Below are 22,081 nucleotides of genomic sequence, written 5' to 3'. Positions count from 1 at the left end.
TCTTAAGAAGAGTTAGGGGTCATGTTTGGGTTATCTTTTAAGTGTTTATTGTCATACCCCGAAAACCTTAATTTAGGCAGTGGAAAACTTTGACTAAGTCGTTCGGGTTAGGATAGATGCCGATAGGCAATCATAATAAAGCTAAATATTATGATATACAAAGTTGGACTCTTATTAAAAAGTTAACTTTATTCCAAGTCAGAGTTTACACGTGTCATAGACACAGTTTTATTACAAGCACAGTTTTCACACCTATTCAAACATAACACCAAGTCTTTAATTATTTCGTCTCGAAGCCATCACTTACCTGAAAAGCATATTAAAACGTTTGTCAACACGAATGTTGGTGAGTTCTCTTTATTATACAAAGGTAGCTTATATATACATATATATATATATATATATATTTAATCCCATGATATAAAAGTTCTCAACCTTTATACCACAATAATCAATTTATCATGAAAACATAACATTTTATCTTGTAAACAAATCGTACTGTTGTAGGCGAGCAAAGAATACAACAAGTGTATGACTATCAAAATTGATAACTCGAAACATATCATACTCAAAATATTCCCACTTTTAACCCAACGTGATTGGAAGTGGGGGGGGGGGGGGCGTCACCCTGATGGATCTACCAATATTTACGTGCCCTTACTATTTCGGTTAACAGTTATTTAACCAATTTGGCTCATCCCACTTTTAACACGGTTTGTTAAATAAAATGCTTTAAAACCTGTAATAAAATCAGTAAAAGGAATACACTCTCCCCCCCCCCCCCCCCACACTAAAAAAACATTTATAAAACATTCCATTTTAAAAACGAGGGGATTTTAGAGAAACTCACAGTCGAAGCTTTTTATCCAAAATCGTGTGTCCTATATTAGTACACGTTTGTTAATAAAACCCGGTTTGTATTTAACTTGTTAAAATATTTATTTATTTAATATTAGTTTAGTGACCACACAAGCATACAAGCACATTATTCTTATCTGACAATTTAACAACTACAGTTCGGTTTCGTTAACTATTATCTAAATAACTATATTATAAAATTAATAAAATAAATAATTGAATATTGAAACAAATAATTTATTAAGTTTCAGTTGCTGAAAAGTTTATAAGATAATTAAGAATTTATAATTTATTTTAGTCAATTTTTGTCGGTTTTGTCGGTTTTACCGGTTTTGCATTTAAAACGAATCGGTCGACTTTTCGTATAAAATATTACTTTTAAACCTTTGAAAACACTTGTTACATATATATTTCTTAAGTTTTAGGAGTTCTTTTATAAAAATATTTTATTTTTCATTTTAGTTATTAATTTCTAAAAATAACAACTTTTAACGTTTCCGTGTTGGTTTTCGCGACACGAAACATTTAGGACCAAGTTTTGCTATACCTTGTCATCTTTTAATATATTAACTTATGTTATATATGAGTCTTCCATGGCTTGATTAATAGTAATATTAAAAGGTCTAACTTAAGTGGTTTCTTTTTCAATGGTATTTGGGTGACAGAGCCGAAGGCTATTAAAGAGGAAACTTTCAATTTTCACGATTTGGCACTCCCAGGGCCCTAATCAGCGACAGAGGTACCCACTTCTCTAACACTTTGATGAACAAGGTCTTAGCACGATATGGGGTGCACCACCGACTAGCAACACCATATCACCCTCAGACTAGTGGGCAAGTGGAGGTCTCGAATCAAGGAATTAAAAGGATTTTAGAAAGAACTATAGGAATGAATCGCAAAAATTGGACAGAAAAGTTAGATGACGCTTTGTGGGCCCTCAGGACGGCTTAGAAAACTCCCATAGGAACGACACCCTTCAAACTCGTTTACGGGAAAGCATGTCATCTACCAGTAGAATTAAAACACAAAGCCTACTTGGCTCTCAGAGCAGTGAACCTTGATCTAACATCAGCCGGCATAAACCGGGAAGATCAAATTTGTGAGCTCGAGAAACTAAGAACATTGGCCTATAAAAATTCATGGTCTTATAAGGAAAAGAATAAACGCCTGCACGATGCCAATTTGAAGGGAAACAAAAATTTTCAAACTGGCGACCGTGTGTTATTATATAACGCTCGTTTCCGTCTTTTCCCAGGAAAATTGAAATCTCGATGGACAGTTCCATGCATAGTTGAATCAGTTTTTGACTATGGGACAGTTGAAATTTCAAATTCAAATGGCCAAAATTTCAAAGTAAATGGACATCGATTAAAGCCATATATCGATGGTCCATTTGAAGAAGTTCTGGAGGTATTAACCCTCCAACTCCTTGATTAAGAAATCAAGGAAACAAGGTATGGCCAAGACCTTCACAAAATTAGGCCTTGTAAATAAAAAAAATTGAAAACTAAAAAGCTAAAACCACGGGGGCGTGCTTCCAAAAGCACGGTCCCGTGCCAAAAATCACGGACCGGCATCTTCGCTGCAAAAATCTCAGTCAGACTGGTTTGTAACAGAATTGTCAGAACAAAAACATGGGCCGTGCTTCCAAAAGCATGGGGTCGTGCTTGGCTTGCTGGTTGGCTATAAAAGGCACCTTGTGTCATTGCATTCCTTGCACCAACCAAAACCAAACTAATAGCCTCTGAAAATTCAACATGCTAACTGAGATGAGTGAAGCAATCCCCGTTTCCCGACACCCGAGAAACGATGCCCGACATGTTTCCAAAATCGAGCTTCTCTTGAAACTTGAAGAACTCGTTAAAGAACTCACCGAAATGAATCTCTTTGTTGAGATACGTCTCGTTCAGCTCACCGAATCAGTGGAAAATATGAAAATGAAACTCCGAGACATCAATGAACAACTCCAGTTTCAAGTTCTCGGTTTCACGTACTTTCCATCACCCTAACCATTCGGAGGAGGAGAGCCTTTCGGAGAAATCTAGGAAAATTAATTTCCTGCTTTTATGTGTAAACAAGTGCATTAAGCACAATGTGTTAGGACTTCGGGCTTAACCCGAATATTTTCTTATTTCTAGGAAAACCGGGCTTATCCCGTAATTGTTTTAGGAACATTTTAATTTTATTGAAAAGTAATTTTTAGATGACCAAACTTCTAAATTATCATACTAAACATCATTCTAAGAAATCCAGATCTCGCATCTTGCTGAAAATTACAAGAAAATTCACCATGACAATAAGAACGGGCCATGCTTCCTTAAGCACGAGGCCGTGGTCACCCCAGAATCTTCAGCGTGATACGCGCTGACTCCGTACAATTCTCTGACTCAGGAACATTTATTCCCCTAGCAGCACGGGGTCGTGTTCAACTTTACAATCTCTATATAATGCATGCATAAACTCACTATTCCATTCACACCAAAAACAACTTACCTAAACGGAAGGAAAAAGGGTTGAATGGAGGCCAGTAAGAAAGGGGAAGCAACATGAATCCTCCTCATACCTTGAGGAGGAGGTCATGAGACTCCAATGCATCATAAGAGATCAAGTTGAGAGCAACATTCAAACCGAAGCTCGCATAGTCGAGTTAATTAACAAAGTCGACCTGCTTAGGTTCAAGAATTTCCATGTTGTGGATGGCCACCACAAAGATGTGGCTTTCAAACTCAACTTTCTCAACCGATAAATCGTTAAGCTCGACAAAAAGCTTGACGAACTTTTGGAAGCCAAACGAGCACCACCACACATCCAGGTCTTGTTCGGAAATGGTGGTCGTTGAAGTTCTGACTTTTTTTCGTGTTTGTAGGTTCCATCGCCGGATCTACACAGGAGTATCTCGTAGTACGTAGGTGCAGAATCCCTACGTAACACGATACGAGCGTAAGATGTATAATACGTTAAACCGAAACACAAACACACGTTACAATACTAAAACGACACGTTGTATTGCAACACTTCAACACGTGATATATAATTACCAATACACTTTATAGAATCGTTAAGCAAAACAAGCCGTAACCTAAGCTTATAAAGGCTTCGAAAACTTCGCCTAACAGACTAGGCGAAGTTGTCTTTAACTTCGCTTCTCCACAAGTTCGCTTACATTAGGCGAACTTGTGAGATTACATATCTAAAACCAAAACAAACAATCTAACACGATTACAGACACATACAAATCACTAGATACTGAACTATTGACATTATGCACCAACAGACTCCCCCTTGGCAGTAGCTTCATATCTCTATCTTCATTCACGTGTCTAGTAATCCCAAAATCTCGTGTCACACGTCTTCAAGCATGAACGCCTTCTCTGACACAAACAGAGACAACTCTCTGATATTTCTTGGCTTCATCTTTCCATGCAGGAATATAGAATATCTTTTTCTCGTTTAGCACCTGCAAGTCAGCTTGAGACAAATTTACCAAGTGCATGGGATCATACACTCTCAGAACTTCTTGTTCATCTTCATCCTCCATAACCGCTTCAGCTGTTTGACTATTAACATACCACCATTTAAGATTCTTTAAGACATCCTTGTGCATTGGTTTCATCGGCACTTCTTTCAAACACCGGATCGGCTTATACTTCATTTCCATCCAAGGTTTGCATCAGCACGCATTCCTCTGTCTTTATCTTCAACAAGCTTCCCTCTCTGCGGCTTTAATAACTCGAACTTTTTCTCTTTTATACTTTCTTTCCACACAATCTTCCAAATGATTCTGGCCATATTATCATCACTTCTATTAATCAACCCCAACTTGGCCAAATCCTTCACCTCACACTCAGGCAAGGTATTTAACGATCTCAACAACCTCTTAAAGTACTGAATCCCATCAAAGCGTTTAATCACAAATAGCCTCAACTGCTCATCATACAACCGGCATATAATACCCTTTTTCGATTCATCATTGATATTGTAACTTTTCTTGAACATAGTCGGAACCGCTGGCTTCTTTGTCTTTACGAACCACTGAGCGTAGCCTTCTTTCCATCTCGGCTGCTCTTCCCATTCAGACTCATCAATTTCCATATCTTGACCCACATTTTCCTTATCAACTTTTGGGATATCATGTTCTACATTGTCCTCCACAATCTCTCCCTCTTCAATCTCATTATCAATCACAATCTCAGCTCCTATCTTCTCAATCTCATCAACCGGTAACACATCTTCATCACCCACAATATCATCCAACATCTCCTCCTTATCTACAACCACAACATCGTCACCACCTGAATCACCTGTTGTACCAGTTGACTCCCCCTGAGATGTGGAAGTCCCAAGAGTTTGGTCAGTTCTTGGCAACTCACCACCTGCACCTTTCGATGCATTGGGATCATCGTCTCTGTCATGACTTTTCTTTGTCCTCAACTCATCGCCTTTGCAGCTCGTCTCCCCCTGAGATGCTAAGAACTGCTTTAAAGCATCGAAAAGTTTACCGTGCTCAACCAGGAGGGACGATTGGATCAGATTTTCGGCAACAAGGCGTTGAATAGCTTGAGTCTGGATAAGATTGATTCTTGATTGTTCAGCCACCACCCTTTCAAGAGCCGCTATCCTTTCAGAATCAGATAAGGTAGCATCAAAATCAAACCGCATATGAGAAACGTCTTGTGCATACGGTGGAGGAATTCCCAGACTCGCTGGACTATCCGAAGCAGGCTGAAAAGTAACCGCGGGTGGTATTGTCACAGATAACCCCGCAGTAGCCACTAATGTTGACTCAACAAATCTTACAACGACCTCCGATGGGGTAAGAATAGGAGGTGGCAAAGAAACTATCTCAGGAGCCGAAAATTGAAACGTGGTAGGTGGAGTGCCAAATGATGATGATGTAGTTATCACGGGAGCACTTGAGATGATCGGTCCTGTCACAGTCATCGATGCAGGAACTATGGTCATACCAGATAACGCGGGTGGAGAGAAACGAACCACCCTTGAGCTTTCACCAGCTCCCGATCCCTCACCAGTTCTGACTCTTTTTGATCGACGTATCAACCGATCTAACTCCTCCTCAAAGTCAGATTCACTGTCATCCGAATCTTTCTTTCTTTTTCCATGAATTCTTTCTTGGGTGACCAGAATCTGTCGTGCTTCAGCAACATCATCAGCTGAGGAGTCAGAATCGGTTCTTTCAGAATCAACTACAGACGTAGCTACCATCGACACATTTACACCAGAAACCTCTGCTACTGAGGCCTGAATCTCTGCAGCATGATCAACTCGCTCCATATCAAAGAACCCTTGGCCACCAAAAGCAGCCTCAAGATCTACCTGTTCCTCCGGTGCCACAACAGGAGCAGCAGGCAATGCTTGCTTTACCACAGGTGGTGGTTGGGGAACATCAGCCTGTAGCGGTGCCGGGTCCTGAAATTCGTCTCCACAAGGAGCAACATACGCAGGGTTTATCAAATAACCAAATAGAGGAGTATGCCGTGGACGAAGCTCTGGTTTGCTACGAGCACTCGACGACCTGCATTGCGCGAATATCCTATTGCTTACACTCTCTACATATCGAATGGGACGGCGTTGAGGTAGTGTAGGAGCTACATGATTCAAGATCATCTATAAGAATCTGGAATACATCAAAAACCTTTCACGAGTGACCGCGCGTCTCTAACAATCTATCTCATAAAACACCATCTGACTGAAGTTGTAAGGCTTGTTGTAAGTCAGTGCTGTCATAGCTGATTGCATCGTTGCACCCATACCGTCAGTACCAGCTTTACGGCCTGACATGCACACGATCATCACGTGCATCAGAAAACGCCATTGATCCAATAAAAATCCCTTTCTCCTCTGAGTGTCGCCCAATGGACCTGAATAGCCCATTTGTAAAAATGCACCATCTCTGAATGGAGCAGAAAAGTCGGTTGGATCATCTCTAGTTTCAGTCCCGAACTGCAAGGCGACCCTGATCTGTTCTGATGAGAACTGGACCTCCTGATTGTTTACTGTGGCGCGCATGACCGGAGGCTCAACTCTACAGTCATATTCTACCGTCCTCCAGAAATCTTCAATGTTCGGTAGAGATATGGGTAAAGTTGTAGTAATAGCCTGGAAAATACGCGAGCGAGCAAGGAAGGAGATGATCTCGCGATAATCATCTACACCACTAGCATCCGGATCCAGCGTGATGTACATATTGTGACCCGGAAAGAATTGATGGTTGTTATCACCACCTTCGTCACCACCAGCTCCCGCTACAGCAGCCATATCTGCACAACAAACGGTTTAAGTTAGAACATCGTAAAAGCATATCATAACTTCGTCTATTATCATGAGCAAAGTTAAGATAACTTCTAGTGAGCAGGCGAAGTTAGACATAGGGCGAAGTTGAGTACAACTTCGCTTTAATCCTAACTTCGCCTGATCATAATCAGAACTTTTAAATTAACTAAGATAAGCATCAGGCGAAGTTGAGTATAACTTCGACAAATCTAACTTCGCCTCAGAATAATTAATTAATTTAAAATAACCAGGCGAAGTTATGCCTAGGGCGAAGTTGAGAACAACTTCACCTAATCATAACTTCGCCTGAATCTGAAACGGCATACAGAGGGCTGATCATGGTATGTTTGGTGAATTTGTGATTGAAAACAAGAAAGGATATTACAATGGAGATCTGGACGATCAATTGAGTTACGAACACATTAGAAACATATTGGTTTAACGATTGTTTAAAGGTTTGCATGAACGAAGTTACAAATCGGACCAAAACGACATTTGATTAACACCATTGACAAGAATTACGTGTCAAACCGAGCCTACACACCTTTAACACGGATTGAAATCAACTAATGACAAGGTTCGATTCGAGGAGTAAGTTCGCCGAGGGTGAAAGTAAGGTTACAAGTTCGCCTGGTTTGTGAAAATATGTAAAGTGATTGACCAAAAGACACCTTATATAGGGTTGAAACAACACAGGCGAAGTTAAGGTTAACTTCGCCTTACCCTTAACTTCGCCCCATAACAACTTCGCCTCTGCACAACTTCGCTTAGTATTAAACTTACAAAACAGGCCCTTATACATTAGATCAAAGTTCAACTTTCTTTTAAAATTCTTCGTTAAACATTTAAACTTGACGATCAAAGAGCCAAGTAACCAAGTTTTAAACCATAAAACAAAATACGCAACTTTAACTTTTAGTGAATAAATAAACGGGATCAAATTTCAGTCTTGACGGGGACCAGCATGTTTTAGAAAAGATCCGAACAGGAATCATACTGATTAAGTGGCTGTCACATAGATCCATGTTTAGCGGTATTATGACATAAAGAAACAGGTTGTAAGCAGGTATACAACTTAGTATGGTGTTCATCGCTTCTGTGATACGGATTAGGTTCAATTAAGCTCAAAATTTAGATGGACATCACATCAGAGACTGTGATGCCTCCTATCTATTCTCAAAGCGTATTTGGCTTTCCCCAAGTCACCCCGAGTTGACCTCGACCCGTAGTGTCTGAATAAACAGTAGGTACATATCGATCATTAGAGTCTTCATCCCGTTCTCTTTCTTGCCTCTTGATTGATAAGTGTAACATCATAAGCTTCAGAAGGCTTAACAACACACAAATTTTTTTTTATTTTTTTTATTTTTTTAGTTTTTTAGTAATAAGATTAACACAGCTTCAAACAGTAGACGACTGCAAGTCCCGAATCTGGATCATTGCAGGTGCTTGACACACTATCTTCTCGGGAATCAGAACACTCACGGGCTCGTGTATGACTGGGTAATGACTTTTCTGCCTATCATTCGGAAAGATGTATATGGAGACATGCACAACTCTGAATGATTCTCCACTTTAAATCTAGAAGATTTAGTTAGTATCACTTTTACTTTTACGCACCATACAAAGCTACCATAACATACAATGGCTGTTCTAGAGTCTTTTGGGCTTAATAACTTCACCAGATAGGCACACAGAAATAGTATTTCTATCACTTTCCAAGTTTGGATCAATTTTCTTTTAAACATTGTATTGAAACTTCCTATGAAGTTATAGACTTGAAAAATTATATCATTTCCCATTTCAAAGAATTTTAAATTCTATCGCCCCGATCAAGTCAAAGTCTTCAGGTAAACGGCTATCCTGAAGATCCAATGGATCAGCTGGACCGACCACATACGAGTATGTGTCCTTCTAACTAAGTATGAACGACTATTTTTCAGCGAAAGAATAAAAACCCATCATAAACCGCCCCGGTCACTTTCAGTCATCTGGTTAATGGCTATCCTCATAATCTACTGGTAGAAGTGAGGACCAAACATATCCGAAGATATGTCCTTCAAACTGAAGCAACCGACATAATTTTAAGCGATAGTGACGTTTTTTTTTTTTTTTTACAATTAAAAACGAAAAACACGGTTACTCGGGATTGATCATCCCATTAAGTTCAACAAGATTTTGAAAACGATTTCGGTCAAACGATTTAGTGAAAAGATCGGCGAAATTATCCAACGAATCAACCTTTTCTAGCACTATTAATTTCTTCTCAGCACAATCCCGTATAAAATGATGACGAATGTCAATGTGTTTAGTTTTGCTGTGTTTGACGGGATTGTTAGTTACTGAGATAGCAGCAGTGTTATCAATGCAAATAAGAGTTTAAGTGAAATTCAGACCGTAATCGCGCAATTGCTGTTGTATCCAAAGAACCTGGGAGCAGCAGTTCGATGCTGCCATGTACTTTTCTTCGCAGGTGGAAATGGCTACAGAGGTCTGCTTCTTGCACTGCCACGACACCAATCTACCCCCCAGAAACTGACATCCACCGGTTGTTGACTTCCTGTTCTGATTGCAACCTCCATAGGCAGAATCTGTGTAAGCGACCAAATCTAGTTCTCCCCCTTTCGTGTACCACAATCCCAACTTAGGCTTGCCTTTGAGATACCGCAAAATTCTCTTCACTCCCTTCATGTGAGATTCCTTCGGGCTAGCCTGAAAACGAGCACAAAGACATACTGCAAACATAATATCAGGTCTAGATGCAGTTAAATACATTAAAGAACCTATGATTGCTCGATATTGGGTGGGGTCCACGTCTTCATCATTGTCAGAATCTGTACCCAGTTTGTGATTGACGCAAACTGGAGTATCAAAAGAAGTGTTGTCTTCCATCTTGAAGAGTTTGAGTACGTCATGGACATATTTTGTTTGATGAATGAAAACCTCTTTTTCATCACTGCTTCAAAATCCTGACACATGGCGACTTTGGATGCAGCAAAAATGATGTCATCCACATAGACTTGCACTAGTAGAAAATCTCCTCCTTTTCTTTTGATGAACAACGTGCAATCGATCTTTCCTCTTTCGAACCCATTCTCAAGCAAATAATCAGACCGGGTTGAGTACCAGGCACGAGGGGCCTGATGTAGCCCATATAATGCTTTGCTCAGTTTGTATACATGATCCGGAAAATCAGGGTCAAGGAAACCCGGAGGTTGTTCAACGTACACCACCTCATCGACTTTACCATTCAGAAAGGCACTTTTCACATCTAACTGGAACACCTTCATCTCATTGTGAGCAGCAAATGCCAAAAATAGTCGAATTGCTTCCAATCTTGCTACTGGAGCAAACACTTCATTGTAGTCGATTCCTTCTTGCTGATTAAACCCTTTTACTACCAGCCTCGCCTTGTTCCTTATGATTATTCCTTTCTCATCTCTCTTACATTTAAAAACCCACTTTGTTCCAATAGCATGTATATCTTTTGGTTTTGCAACTAATTTCCATACTTCCATCTTCTTGAACTGTGCTAACTCTTCTTGCATGGCTTCGACCCACGAAATATCCTTTACAGCCATTTGATAATTCTTTGGTTCAATCTGGCTGATGAAGCAGGTGTACAAACATTCATTTAAGATACCCGTTTCTTTAATGCTTGCGTAAACACAAGTGTGCTCATCAGACTTCTTCTTGTTTGAACACCGTCAGACAGATCACCTATCACGTTCTCCAAAGGGTGATTTTTGTGAATTCCAGTAGTCGGAACCGGACCGACTTCCAGATTGTTTTCTAAGTTAGAAGAGAGTTCAGCTATGGGTGATTGATGTTGAGAGTGAAAAGGATTGTAGAATTCTTCCTCAGTAGAGGCAGCAGGAATATCAGCAGCACTTGGCGAGGAAGGTTGACTCTCATCGTATCGCGGACGTTGCACAATATTTTCCTTCTCATCATACAGAATCTCTGAAGCAATTTTCTCATCAACTTCTGCAAAATCCAATTAAGGCAAATTAAAAGATTTGAAAAGTTTATCATAGTTGAAAGCTTCAGCGGGTCCCGTGCTAGGCTTTGGTGATTTGTAACTTGTAATGTCCGTGTTACATACCACCTCAACCTTGCTGTTCGATAAATTAAAGACTCTTCTGTTGGGTGTACCAACAACATATCCGACCAAAATACCTTCGTCGGCTATCTCAACAAATTTCGAGTTTTTCTTTAATACCGTACATGGGGACCCGAAAGGTTCGAGACCATTCAAGTTTGGCTTTCTACCATGCATGAGTTCGTAACAAGTTTTATTTAATCTTTTAACAATTAAAACACGATAAGGATATAACAGGCTGTGGCAACAGCTTCAGCCCAGAACACCACGGGAAGTTTAGCATCAGCCAGCATGGTTCTGGCTCCTTCAATTAGCGTTCTATTCTTCCTCTCAGCCACCCCATTTTGTTGCGGAGTATACGGGGCGGTGTACTGATGCTCTATCCCTTTCAGTAAGCAGAACATCTCCATCTGGTGTACTTAACCTTTCTCCCTGATGTTCTTGAACTCTGTCCCATTATCACTCCTGATGTACTTAACCTTTCTCCCAACAATATTTTCAACCTTGGTAATCAAGTTAATTACCAACTGAACCGTCTCATCTTTTGCCTTCAGAAAATATACCCAAGAGTATCGAGAGAAATCATCGGTTACTACCAAGCAGTATGACATTCCACCTAGACTCTTTACATTCACGGAACCGAAGAGATCCATGGGAAGTAGGTCTAGGGTACCGATAATCGAGTTAACCTTCTTGGAGTGATGAGGTTTCTTGTGTTGCTTTCCCTTCTTGCACGACAATCATAGATCTTTAAAGTTAAAATTCTTCAAGGGAACTCCAAGCACTAGCCCATTCTTGACAATGTAATTCATTTTGCGAAGATGTATATGTCCCATTCTTCGATGCCATAACTCGGACTTGGACTCAGTTGCCTTTGACAAAAGACATGACTCTTCTGTTGTCATTTCAGTTGACCTCATATCCATTACATACGTGTTCTTTTCTCTTGGAGCTTTCATCACCACCCATTCCTCTGGAATCTTGAAACCCGGATAAAGAACGATTGCTTCATGTTTAGTAAAGTGCACTGTGTACTCTTTGTCACAAATCTGAGACACACTCAACAAATTATGCTTCAGTTCTTCAACAAAATTCACCTTCTCTAACTTCATTTTTCCATTTTTCACAGTTCCAATACCAATGATTCTACCTCCACTCTCTCCAGCGAAACTAACTCTTCCTCCTTGAACAGGTTTCCATTCATGTAACAAATTCTTGTTACCAGTCATGTGCCGGGAACAGCCACTGTCCACAACCCACAGATTGTTTACAGTCCTGTTTAACTGTTCCTGCACAATTAAAGCAAAAGATTAAAATCTGGGGACCCAAGACCTACTGGTCTTGGGTCAATTAAATCTGTTGAATAGCATCCCGTACTTTGGTTGCCCAAAGTCAGTTTAAGGATGATTTATATGAGTTCTGAAAGGAAACCTTCTTGAGGATTGACTATGAGGCCATCCAAACCTTAGTGAATTAACTGAATTATAATTGTAAGTTTGGTTGTTAACTGGGAAAAACTGATATCGATTTCTTTGAAATCTTGGATTTGTCCAATGTCTGAAGTTTGGTGGGTTCACATTCTTATCAGTATAATAATTACCATACTTTTTATACTCAGTCTTCGGAGGCCTCATTCCTCCAAATTTTCTCTGGTTTAGAGGGCAATCAGCAATAAGGTGTCCTACTTGATTGCCTCTAAAACAACTCATGTGTTCAACTTTCGTCTCAACAATTGTTTCGGATGTTGAGGTTACATTACTACCCGTTTGTCTCACATACGGTGGGACGAACGGGTTTAGGGAAGAACTCTTTTCATCAAGCTTATATTCCTCCCCACGTTTTAGTAATGTTACCTCTTCCTTTATCTCATCCGATTCGGATGACTTGTCCGAATTTGATGAGACAGAACTAGGAACAGAAATCTTTATATTTGGAATTGGCTTACTCGTTTCGCTTTTACTAACTTCAGGTTCTTTAGTCGAAATTTTGACTGGAACTGTCTGATTAATCTTAACATCAGCAGATTTCTGATTACTAGGATTATAAGTATAGTTGTGGTTATACGGTGGTGGAACTTCAGAAAATCCAATTCCCCCCTTTGTTAACTGGGGAACGTTGAACACTTACAATGTGATCAAGCATTGCTGAGGAATTTCTAAATTGTTCAATTTTTCTGTTTAGTTCCACCACTTTTACCTGGTAATCAGCAATCTGTTTATCTCTTTCAGCAATTAGTTTGGTTTTCTCTTCTAACACTTCATAGCTAAGATCAATTACTTGTATTTTATCAGCTAGACTGGCTTTAAGACTTCTGATATCCTTTTCACTAGCTTTTATTTTTACCGAGTAACTGTTTTCTCTAGTTTTAGTATAGTGATGATCTTCTTTTAACGTTTTAAATTGTGTGTCCAAACTAACAAACTGATCAGTTATTGTTTTCAATTGTTCAGACAGATTTTCACATTGCATGCAATGAAGTTCGGAACTTACCTCAGAGAGCTGATTGTTGACTTCTGCCATATAGGCTTGATTTTCTCCCGTCTCCCTCTCACTTCCTTCAGTCTCTATGTTTACCAAATTGGCCTGTTCGAACACTTCCTCAACTTGCAGGTTCCAGTTGTATCCACCATTCTGTCTAGATACCATAGCCCTGTTCTCACTACCTCCCCCATTCTGTTGTGCAGCTCTGTTCTGACTACGTTCGACTCTCTCATTGGTACATTCCTTGGCAAAGTGACCATTTTGTTGACAGTTGTAACATCTAACTTTTGATTTGTCAAACCCTGGTCTTTCTCCAACGAACTTTCTACCTGTTTTCTTCATGAATCTCTTAACCCTTATTACAATCATAGCCATCTGCCACTGCAGATCCATCTCTTCTAAATCATCAGCATCGATCTGATCATAGTCTTCATCCAAAGTTGCGGGGTCGACTATTATACCTTTGATGTAGTTTTCATACGATGCAATGAAGGATGCGTAGAGAGCAAACTACTGTTCAGCTGATTTAACACTCATGGGCATCTGTGAGTAGTTGTAGGTCGGAACATTTGAGGGTACATTACCAGTTGTTGATTGAGGTTTTGAAGAACTACTACCTCCAGCTACGAAACACACGTCGCCATCCATATTGAGAATCACATGACCATCTCGAGTTGAGTTGGAGTTTGTTTCTCCCTTTGAGTAGCAGGCAGACGATTCTGATTTTGAACTTGAACTTGGAGAGACTTTTGCACCATACATTCCCGGATCCTGAACCTGATCAGTCGGTGTCTCCTTTCGAACCATGTTGAGCTCAAAATTTCGTAACTTATTGACTGCTGTCTCAAGGTCAATATTGGCAAATTCTTTATCCTCCCTCATCAAAACCGTATACATTTCCCATTTCGGTGGAAGAGCATCAAGAATTTTCTCTACTATCTCCTCTTCTTTGTATACAATGGAGTAATTGCTGAGTTCAGTCATCAAGTGATAATATCTGGTGATGATATCGTCAAGTGATTCATTTTTCAGATACTTGAACACAGAGAATTGGGTTTTTAGTAGCTTTGTTTTGGAAGCACGTATCCCCACATTACCTTCATATCGATTTTCAAGTGCTTCCCATAGCTCTCTAGGAGTTTTGTACTTCTTGAATGTATGAAGAATCTCTTGTGGAAGAGCCATCGTTATTGCAGCATGAGCTTTACTTTCTGCCTCATACATCTTCTTTTCCTCCTCTTCCATCTTATTGTACTTCTTAATCTGCTCACGACCCTCAAACAAGGCCGTAGGTGGAATGTATCCATCTTGAATGCACACCCACATCTTAGCATCTTGATATTTCACATATTGTTCAAACCGATCTTTCCAAGCAACGAAATCGGTACCCTTAAGCATTTTTGGAGCCTTAGTTGTTGAACCAGCTTCAACCTCCATTTTCACCAGTTCCGTAATGTTTATTGAAGTCATCGTTGAAAGAAACACGACCCGAAAACCCAACGAAAGTATTAAAATTTTTTTTTTGAACAGTGATCAGATGGCGAACTTATGCTTAACTTCGCTTAAGCTTAACTTCGCTTGTTTCCTCAACTTCGCTTATTTCCCAACTTCGCTTGATTGATAACTTCGCTTAACTTCAACTTCGCTTGATTGATTACTTCGCTTAAACTTATAACTTCGCTTAAACCTTACGAACAGTGGCGGCAACTTCGCCTGATGAACACAAGGTTTTTGCAGGTTTTAATTTGACGTATTGCGAGGTATGCGAAGGTGTAATGGGTTATATTTGATGGTGGGAGATGGGTAAAACACAAAAACTAGATATTTCAACGTAAACTCGTTCCGCGAATAGTCGAACGAAACGATCTTAACACTCGTGTGATAATCCCGAACCACACAATCACGAGCAAACGCTCTGATACCAATTGTAGGTTCCGTCGCCGGATCTACACAGGAGTATCTCGTAGTACGTAGGTGCGGAATCCTTACGTAACACGATACGAGCGTAAGATGTATAATACGTTAAACCGAAACACAAACACACGTTACAATACTAAAATGACACGTTGTATTGCAACACTTCAACACGTGATATCCAATTACCAATACACTTTATAGCATCGTTAAGCGAAACAAGCCGTAACCTAAGCTTATAAAGGCTTCGACAACTTCGCCTAACAGACTAGGCGAAGTTGTCTTTAACTTCGCTTCTCCACAAGTTCGCTTACATTAGGCGAACTTGTGAGATTACATATCTAAAAGCAAAAAAAACAATCTAACATGATTACAGACACATACAAATCACTAGATATTGAACTACTGACATTATGCACCAACAGTGTTGAAGTTGTTCCCGCTAGTATTATGTGTTAGGATCGAGAGTTGTTGTACTTTTCATTTTCTCTATGTTTAATTATGTCTTTAGGTTTTATGTTTCATGTTTTAATGAAGTTTAGGATTTTTAATTACTGTCTCAAACTCACCAGAAAATAAAACCAGTTAAAAACGAACCAGCTCGAAAAATAAACAAAATACAAAAGGATACTGTCTGCATCATGCAGCACGGGACCGTGCTTCCCAAAAGCACGGTGTCGTGCTTTTGGTCCCAGAGCAGTTACGAGTTTTAAATTATTAAAATAACCTTTTCCAACCACCAACCCTAACATTCACTACGTTTCTAGACCGAAAACCGCTGACCATCCAATAGTACACTAATTTCTTCATCAAATCTTCAACTTAAAACCAAAGGTATGTTAATTTAACAATTGCATTGTTCAAATTCGTCATTCTAGGTTTAGTTTAACCATAAAATCTCTTTAATCAACCAAATCGGGTCTAAACCCGAAAAGGATATGGGTTATTTTGCTAGTATAAGATGAATAGATTTATTGAATGATTGATGGTTAGGGATTAATTGAAAGGGACAATTCGGGTTTTGGGTTTTGGCATAAATACCTGACAAACCAATAAATCTAATTGTTATAACCGGTTAGCAACGGGGGTTCTAATCTGAATAAGGTAGAAGTCAGTATTAAAAACATGAGCCGTGCCCAAAACAACACGAATCTTGGTCAACCAAAAGTCAAAATCAAAAGAAACTGAAACAGTGGCAACAGCACGGGGCCGTGCTTTTTAAAGCACGCCGCCGTGCTTTGCTCTCTATTCCAGGGAATTGAAAATTTTTTACGTAATTTGACTAATTAGGGTGTAAATTGCAGATGGCCGAGTATGGAGAGGATGTTCATGCATTTCTAGTCTTCCCGAACCGCAAAACAAGGGACAGACAAGCTAATGCAAGATTGACTTATCTTAACCACAGGTATCCAGAAGCTAACTTCTATGCATGTGAAGACACTCTGAGACACGTCAACCAATGGAACCGTTATGAGAACATTGTAAGAGGACCATGGAGACGGGTTTTTGTCAAACAGTGGAGGCGGTGACAGAACTAACAAAGGAATTCTTGGCATCTTTCAATATAAAGAAAAAGAAATTTGACATGTGGGATGAAGAGGCAATCGAGTTTCGATGTGGGGGTACATGGCGTACAACTTCTGTCACCCAACTAGGAGTTGATCTGGGAATTTACACGATCGAAGAAACTGACTAAGACATCTGTTTTAACGCCAAAACAACACTCACAGATGAAGGTAATGATGATGAAGCTGAAGCAGGTGACACAAGGGTAGAGGATTGGGAACAGTTGAGTTATGGTACAACAGAGTATAATGCAAGCGTTTCAAAAAGCACAGCACTGTGTGACCCACTCATGAGGTACATCCACCGTTTGCTCAGTCACACCGTCACAGCTCGAGGTCAGAGTGAAGGGGTTGTCAACCTGAGGGATCTTTGGACATTATACTGCCTGAAGAACGACATAGCATGCAATATCACGATGCTATTCTGCAAACTCTTCGTGACAAATGCAACATCTGTTTTAACGCCAAAACAACACTCACAGATGAAGGTAATGATGATGAAGCTGAAGCAGGTGACACAAGGGCAGAGGCTTAGGAACAGTTGAGTTATGGTACAACGGAGTATAATGCAAGCGTTTCAAAAAGCACAGCACTGCGTGACCCACTCATGAGGTACATCCACCATTTGCTCAGTCACACCGTCACAGCTCGAGGTCAGAGTGAAGGGGTTGTCAACCTGAGGGATCTTTGGACATTATACTGCCTGAAGAACGACATAGCATGCAATATCACGATGCCATTCTGCAAACTCTTCGTGACAAATGCAAGTGCTCGAGGAAATACCCCGATCTTCGGTGGTCCTTGGATCCGCAACCTTTATGAGGCCTATGGTGTAGATACAGAAGGAACCCAAATCCCAGACTCGATAACTCTCAACCTTGATTACAGTGAAAGCATGCAAATGGTTAAGCAAATTAACCCGAATGTGTGGAGGTTTTGTGATAAGTACAACCAGGTTTGGGATCCGGAAGACCCGGCAGAGATGATGATACAGGATGTGCCTGAGAGAAGAAGAACATCACCACCCAGACAGAGCCGCCGCCGCACTTACCGTCAGAGATGAGGCCCATCTTCATCAGGGGCCGGCCCCAGCTCGTCACACGACAGCCGATACTCGTTGGAGGGTATATATGAACTTATCGATCAATTCTCAACTAACACTACCGCGTCATTTAACAGGATCACAGAGGAGATGGCTGCCTCCAATGCACAGCGAGCAGCCGAGTATGAAGAAACGAGGCGAGAGATTAAACGATTGGGCTATCGCATGGACAGGCAGTGGGGACCATATGACCCAGACACGGGTAACTGATGACTGGCGACACTGGTAGGTCGGGCACGGGCATGGGTTAGTCGTATTTTATGACATTATTATGTGTGTTTTAAACAATTTACTTTATGTCGTACTTGTTTGTTTGTTTATTGGTGGTTTGGACACTTTTATGGCCGTGGGTGCCAAAGACATTATGGTAGGTACTAATTTAGCCCGATAGGGCAAGGGATGGATGATTCCATACCCAATTTTCAGTAGTTTATGCTTGGTGGTTTGTGGTTGCTTGCAGTTTTATATTATACAGGTACAAAAACAGGAAAACGGAAGATAAACAGGGGACGCTCTGTCGAAATTTCGTTAACCCGTAGGGAAGTAACTCTCCATTTTAACCCATAATACTCAATTAGAATTTTTATATTATCATGAATCTTATCACATTGAGGACAATGTGAGATTCAAGTGTGGGGAGGGGAATTACTTGACCAGTTGTTTATTCAATTAATTATAAAAATTCTCTAAATCAACAAATATTTTTGCAGCAAACAAAGATTATTTTTAAACCTAGAGAGAAAACCAAGAAAATTTTTTCGCAATTAACCAATCATTACTAAAGAAAAGTGAAGAAGTAAAAAAGAAGTTTTGTAATATTGAGAATAAATTTATGCAAAATATGGCGTTAATACCCAATTCCTCCGTTACTGTGAGATAAACCTCATGCCATATAAATATTTTTTTCGGAAGCTTTGAGTGAGTCACATGTTTCGTGTGATGTAGAACTTGTCACGATTATTCATTTCAAGACCGCACAAAGCGTTGTATAAGGAAGAAGGTAATATTGACACAATTGCCAAATTACAAAACCCAAACACCTTAACCAAAAACCCTATCATTTTATCCCTCTCACCGGTAAAATACAACATTGGTCTTTTACCGACAGACCCTAAAGAACTGGAAATGCATTCTTTCGATTTCAATTTCCTTTGCTACATACACTTCACAAAACCTAGGTTGCCTCCAGAACTTAGGAAGAGAATCTTTCTCTTTAGCAATGAGGTGAGGAAAAAGTGGCGCCAAGATGAACAAAGGCCACCATTTTGTGGAAACTCCAAAAACTCAATGAAGAGAAGAGCAAAAAGATATGAACGATGCTTAGGTTACAGAAACTGGTCCCACGAAGGAAGATGTAGAAAAAGTCAAACTCAGTCTCAGCATGAATATACCGAACTAATGAGGGTGGGGGCTATTAGGCTCAATGCCAAACGATCCATTAGAATTGGAAGTTATGTTCAGATAAGGATTGAGGAAGAATTGATCCACATCCTCGACAAAAGAGGTCTCGACGATCTGACCTTAAAAGAGTCACTAGGTATATAAAAAAATAGTGGGAGAAAAAGGAGCTAACCAATGAAGACATCTCAAGACTCCTGACAAACAGTAGAAGTTGTATTTACCATCCTCAATAACTCAATCCCTTGAACCAACACAAAATACCATATCCATACTCACACAAAAACCAACCCATTTTACCTTCTGATCTATGCAACCCTTCAAAAGGGTGGAGATTTGAACTTGTTACAAGCTTATTTATCACAGGTTGCATGTTGACTAAGAGCGTTCACATACATACATCAGAGGTATGATCAGATATTGTTGGTGCATGATGCTAGTAGTTCATTATCTCATGTTTAGTTTGTGTCTGTAATCGTCTGAGTTGTTAGTTTTGTTTGAACTTGTTTTGTTAGCGAACTTGTTAGTGAGCGATGTTAGGAGCGAAGTTAGGACAACTTCGCCTAGTCTGTTAGGAGAAGTTGTCATGCTATATATTAATTAACTTCGGCTCATTCAAGATAAGTTTCAGACGGCTGGTTTTTATGTGATACTCTGTGTCACGTGTTTGGTTTTTGGTTATTACGCTTGGCAATATAACTAGTATTCTCTTATATACTTGTGTGTTGCTTGTGATTTACGTGTTCAACGTCTTAGCACTCGTATCGTATACGTAGGGGATTCCGCACCCTCGTGTTACGAGATACTCCTGTGTAGATCTGGCTAGGAACCTACAATTGGTATCAGAGCATTTTGCTCGTGATTGTGTGGTTCGGAATTATCACACGAGTGTTAAAATCATTTCGATAGACGATTCTCGGAATTATTTCATGTTGGTATACCTTCTTTTGCTTGTTTCTCAACTGTACCCTTCAAATCGCACCTCATTGTAACCCCAAAACCCCTCGAAATCAAAGAATCTCAGTTACAAATCTGTGCCGCGCTACTAGTGAAGTTGTCGACTTAAAACTTAGGGTTTCAGCGAACATATAGGGTTTTCAACGAAGTTACAATTCAGCGAAGTTACAGTTCAGCGAAGTTACAGATCAGCGAAGTTATAGATCAACGAATTTAGAGATCAGCGAAGTTAGGTCTCAGCGAAGTTAGCATCTAGCGAAGTTGGTAGCTGCGAATTTTTTCCATAGCGAAGTTAAAATAACTTCGCTATTCACAGTTCACGGACCACTATTTTTGAGTTCTAAGTCTTGTCTAGTTCAAGTATGAATTCGATAAACATCACAGAACTGGTAAAGATGGAGGTTGAAGCTGGTTCAGCAACTAAAGCTCCAAACCTGCTTAAAGGTACTGATTTCGTTGCATGGAAAGATAGATTTGAACAATATGTGAAGTATCAAGATGCAAAGATGTGGATCTGCATTCAAGATGGGTACATTCCACGGACTACTGAGTTCGAAGGTCGAGAACAGATTAAGAAGTACAATAAGATGGAGGATGATGAAAAGAAAATGTATGAAGCAGAAAGTAAAGCACATGCAGCCATAACAATGGCACTTCCATAAGTGATTCTTCATACTTTCAAAAACTACAAAACTGCTAGAGAACTATGGGAAGAACTAGAGAATCGATATGAAGGAAATGTTGGGATTCGTACCTCTAAGACGAAGCTGCTGAAAACTCAATTCTCAGTATTCAAGTATCAGAAAAATGAATCACTTGATGATATCATCACACGATATTATCACCTGATGACCGAGTTGAATAACTACTCCATTGAATACAAGGAGGAAGAGATAGTGGAAAAACTTCTCGATGCTCTCCCACCAAAATGGGAGATGTACACAGTTCTGATGAGGGAAGATAAAGATTTTGAGAAAATTGACTAAGAGACGGTGGTTAATAAGTTACGTAATTTTGAACTTAACATGGATCAAAAGGAGACGCCTACTGATCAGGTTCAGGATCCGGGAATGTATGATGCTAAAGTTTCTCCAAACTCAAGTTCAAAAACAGAATCGACTACCTACTACTCAAGGGGGGACCCAAACTCCACTCAAGATGGTCATGTGGTACTAAATATGGTAGGTGACGTATGTTTTGTAGCGGGTGGAACTAGTTCCTCAAAATCTCAGTCCTCAGCTGGTAATTTCTCAAACAGTACACCTATTAAAAATTACACACAGATGCCAATGAGTGTGAAATCAGCTGAACAACAATTTGCTCTTTATGCCTCTTTCATTGCCTCTTATGAGAATTACATCAAAGGAAAAATAGTCGCCCCTGCAACCTTGGATGAGGACTATGATAAGATCA

Source organism: Bidens hawaiensis, unplaced genomic scaffold (genome assembly GCF_021521415.1).
Source record: "Bidens hawaiensis isolate Kalapana, Puna unplaced genomic scaffold, B.hawaiensis_p1.1 tig00002602_1, whole genome shotgun sequence".
NCBI classification, from domain to species: domain Eukaryota; kingdom Viridiplantae; phylum Streptophyta; class Magnoliopsida; order Asterales; family Asteraceae; genus Bidens; species Bidens hawaiensis.
The sequence above is the reverse complement of the archived record's forward strand: the minus strand, read 5'-3'. Positions refer to the sequence as shown.